The sequence below is a fragment of the Cupressus sempervirens genome, chromosome 9 (assembly GCF_028749045.1).
Source record: "Cupressus sempervirens isolate cs-2001-9-10 chromosome 9, ASM2874904v1, whole genome shotgun sequence".
NCBI lineage: Eukaryota > Viridiplantae > Streptophyta > Pinopsida > Cupressales > Cupressaceae > Cupressus > Cupressus sempervirens.
Genome location: NC_143126.1, coordinates 138,080,189 through 138,085,220, shown reverse-complemented (window position 1 = coordinate 138,085,220; position 5,032 = coordinate 138,080,189).

Sequence of the window (5,032 nt, the reverse complement as noted above, 5' to 3'; positions counted from 1 at the left end):
TCTCCTTTGTATGTAATCTCCAGAATAGCACGGAATGGTGGTTGTCGAACCTCATTGTTGATCAATTGAACATTGGTAACCTCTTTACCTTCCTTACTCTCGTTGATAAACTTGTTGCCATATTTTACTTGCTAGGGTTTGCAAAATGCGAAACAGTATAACTCGACACAAGTGAAATACCTTTCAAATCGATGTAAAAATGCTGAGTAGCAATTGAATTTGGTATGGAGTCATTGGAATCTCTTTCTCAAATCACCTTCGTGCTCTCTGGTAAACACAAATGACTCAAAAAATCAAGTATATAGCCTTCAAAACCTCACAATTAATACTTAGTGCATATACACCTGTAAGCTTGATCATTATAGGGTCTCCAATTCACTCGGCTATCATAGCTAGGTCGACAGTCACTACAGTGCCTCATTACTTGACACTTACTACAATTCTTCCAATACTTGACAACAACACAAAATATAACATAATGATAAGATATCTCTTTGTTCTAATCACTTCATTGCATCTTAATAAATGTTGATAGATCCTTTTCATTACTTGAATGCTTGGAACTGATGCACAATTTATCATTTTAGATGTCAGTTCCACACATACCTTTGATTGCCTAGTTGGGGGTGATGTGATCACCTGATTCATTGGATGAAGTGACCTCATCTTGACTTGATGTGCTGCAATCTTCTTTCTTTTCCCATGTCTTGTTCATCTGCATCTTTGTCTTTTTAACATCTACCTTTTCTTTGCCTTTTTTGAATTCATTTCTTGGTGCAGGTGACTGAGTTGGACATTTCTTCTTACATGACCACTCTTAAGACAACTAAAGCATACAACCTTGTTCAACCATCTATTGTAATTACCTCTGAAATGTGTCATAATGCAATTTACAACAACATGACCATACTCACCACAATAGTGACAGTTGTACCTTGTATTATAATCCAAATCATAAGTATTCCCATGATGATGTACCTTGGTTTTCTTGTTTGATGTCCACTTGGGTTTGGATCTGCATTCATATCCCTTGTGTCCATACTTATGATAGTTGTAACAGTATCCTTCAAAGCTCTAAGTGTTGATGATCTTTATCCTGCATTCATGTGCTTGATGTCCTTGCTTTTTGCAGTTATGACAATGTCCCTTGAATTTTTGTTTAAGGCTTTGACTTCCAATGTTGCTCCTACAGACATTTATTGTGTGACCCAATTTTCCACAATCATGACAAGTGGGCTTATTGCTCTTTCCCTTATAGTTCCTTTGTTCACCACTTCTAGATGATTCTCCTTTCTCAGTGATAGAATATCCCAATCTAGTAGTGTCATTGTTTGACCTTGGTGCTTCCATTATCTTTTCAAAGTACTTTATGGCTTCACTAGGCTTGTTAAGCTTTTCCTTTTTCTTTTTCAATTCATTCTGTAGTAGGGTATTCTGTGTTTTTAGATTTGTAATCTCAATGTCTTTCCTATTCAGTTCTTGATTTGTAATCATCAATTGATTCATCAGATCCAATTGAATGCTTGATAACTTTTGCACATTTCTCCTCGAGTCTATTAGCTAGTAGTCTTTTGTTTTCTTCAATTATGATCTATCTTCTTCAACTTTCTTTTTTAGTTCAATTGTCTCACATAACAATACTGAATGAGTTTCTTGTTCCCTTTTCAGATTCCTGATTTCTTGATTTAGGGCACTGTTCTTTTCCATCAAATCTGCAATAGTTGCATCAAATTCATTTGAGTTTTTGTCCTCAAATAATCCAGTAGTGTCTTCTTCTTGATAGTGAGTGTCATTTTGTTGAATGACCAATTCCTTTCTTGTCTTCAATGATTGCTGCAATTCATCTCTTGCCTCCTTGAGTTGATGTAGGGCAAGCTATATTTCAATCTTTTGGTTCTCAATAGTCTTTCCCAATTTGTAGACTTGTAGTTGTTGGAATTAACAATAGGAAAGCAAGTTCTGAGAGGTTGGGGGTGGGGGTGTGAATCAACACTAAAAAATTTTGCTTCTAAAACATTTCAACATACATCCATCTCATAACTTAACATTTAAACTGAAATAAGTAACCATTCATCACATCCAAAGCATGAAATAAATGAACACATAACACAAGATTTCGGTTACCTAGAAACCCTTTGAGGAGAAGGTAAAACTAGGGTAGTGATTGTTAGGATAAACCACGGACATAAATAAAAACTACATGCAAATATAACCAATAACAGAAAATAATAGAACACACAGAAATGAACACAAGGCACCAAGATTTAACGTGGTTCACCCAATCCCTGGGCTACGTCCACCAAACAACAAGTCTGATCTTATTACAATCCAGTGATTACAACCTGATTACAATCCGTAATCCCTTACAGCTCAATACCGCCGCAAGAACCAATTTCGTATCACCACACATGAAAAATACCCAACCCTAAGCCCTTTTTATACAAGTATTAAACCGCTTTAGGGTTATAACATGTCGGCCATATGTCGGCCATAATATGTCGACTACCATGTCGGCTACTTCCCAAATTTTTTTTTTCGGGGCGATGTCCCGAGCCCCACTATTTATGAAGTATGTACAGTACTTTCCTGATCAGTCACCACAATCTAACAATCTCTCACTTGGGGACTGATCAGGCTCCACACTAAACAACAATCTCCCACTTGGAGACTGATCCTACCACATGGGGCTCCCACTGGATCAAACCATCCTGGACTCTACTGTGCTTTTATTGATGTTCAGTCTAAAAGACCAACCGAAGCTGAAGAGGAGTTCAGCTTCTCCCTTGTTACAACCTTTGTCAACATATCTGCTGGATTGTCATTGGTATGTATCTTCTCTAGCTTTAACTGTCCATCCTGCAAAACTGACCGAATGAAATGGTACCGCAACTGTATGTGTTTGGTCTTAGAATGTAGAGCTGAATTCTTAGCAAGATGAATGGCACTCTGACTATCTGTGAACAAATAATTATCCTTTTGAGGATGTCCCAATTCTTCCAAGAAGAACTGAAGCCATATCATCTCTTTGGCTGCCTCTGTAGCAGCAACATACTCTGCCTCTGTAGTGGAGAGAACATTAATCTTCTGTAACCTAGAAACTCAGCTCACGGCTGCCCCACCAACAGTAAAGACATAACCTGTAGTACTCCGCCTGGTATCAATATCCCCAGCCAAATCTGAGTCAACATAGCCCTGTAAATCAGTAGTAGAGCCCCTAAAGTGTAAACACTTATTGGATGTTCCTCTCAAATATCTGAGAATCCACTTGACAGCATTCCAATGCTCAAATCCTGGATGACTCATATACCTGCTAATGACTCCCACTGCATGTGCAATATCTGGCCTAGTGCATACCATAGCATACATCAAACTTCCTACAGCTGAAGCATAGGGTACCTTGGACATCTTATCCTCCTCTTCCTGTGTCTTAGGACACATCTCCTTAGTCAATTTCAAATGACCAGGTAAAGGTGTGCTGACAGCTTTAGCATTCTCCATAGAGAAACGTTGCAACACCTTCTCAACATAATCAGCTTGAGATAGCGTCAATGTTCTGTTCTTCCTATCTCTGCAAATCTTCATACCAAGGATTTGTTTTGCTGCCCCCAAATCCTTCATAGCAAATGCATGTGCTAATTGGCATTTCAGCCCCTTAATATGATCCATGTTAGACCCAGCTATAAGCATATCATCAACATATAAACATAAAATAATGTAGCTATCATCATCCAACCTCTTAAAATAAACACAGTAATCTGAATGACACCTATTATATCCATGCTCATGCATAAAACTGTCAAATTTCAGATACCATTGCCGAGGTGCTTGCTTCAAGCCATATAAACTTTTCTTCAATTTGCACACTAAGTTCTTCTTACCTTTGACCTCAAAACCCTGTGGCTGAGCCATATATATTTCTTCATCCAAATCACCATGAAGAAAGGCTGTTTTAACATCCATCTGCTCTAAATGCAAATCTTCAGTAGCCACAAGACTTAAAACAATACGAATAGAAGTCATTTTAACAACAGGAGAAAATATCTCATCAAAATCAATTCCCTTTTTCTGTGCAAATCCTTTTACAACTAACCTGGCCTTAAATCTTTTCTTACCTCCTTCCTCTTCTTTCGACCTGTAAACCCATTTATTGTGTAAAGCCGTTTTACTTGCAGGCAACTTGCACAAATCCCATGTCTTATTTTTCAGCAAAAAGTCCATTTCATCTTTCATTGCAGACTCCCACTGAATCTTAGTATCCACCTGCACAACTTCATCATAACTTTCAGGTTCACCAGCATCAGTAAGTAAAATAGAATACAAAGAGGGAGAAAACCTTTGTGGAGGTCTAATTGGCCTTGTTGACCATCTAACATTCACTGGTGTGTGTGGTATTTGTTGTTGCAGTTGTTGCACATCATGAGGAATGGCTGGAACATCAACTTTTGGAGTATCATCCAGCACTACATAATCATCTTCTTTCTTCTCATGTTGCTGCAACAGATCTTTGTACAACACTTTTTCATTGAATATGACATCCCGACTTCTTATAATTTTATGACTTTCAAAATCTCAAAGCCTATAGCCAAATTCATTAATGCCATATCAAACAAAGACACATTTCTTTGATTTAGCTTCTAGCTTAGTTCTATTTTCAGAGTCTATATGAGCAAAAGCTTCACAACCGAAGGTTTTGAGAAAAGAATAACTCACCTTCTTACCAGTCCATGCTTCCTCTGGAATACCACAGCCCAAAGGAGTAGAGGGACCTGTATTAATCAAATATATTGCAGTATTGACAGCCTCCGCCCACATGTGTAAGGGCAACCCAGCATGCAACCTCATGCTCCTTGCGCACTCCATTATAGTCCTGTTCATGCGTTCAGCCACTCCATTTTCCTGTGGAGTCCTTGGAATAGTTTTTTGTCTACGAATACCATTAGTGGAGCAATAATCTTCAAATTCATGACTGCAATACTCACCACCATTATTAGATCTGAGACATTTTAATTTCTTACCAGTCTCATTTTCAACC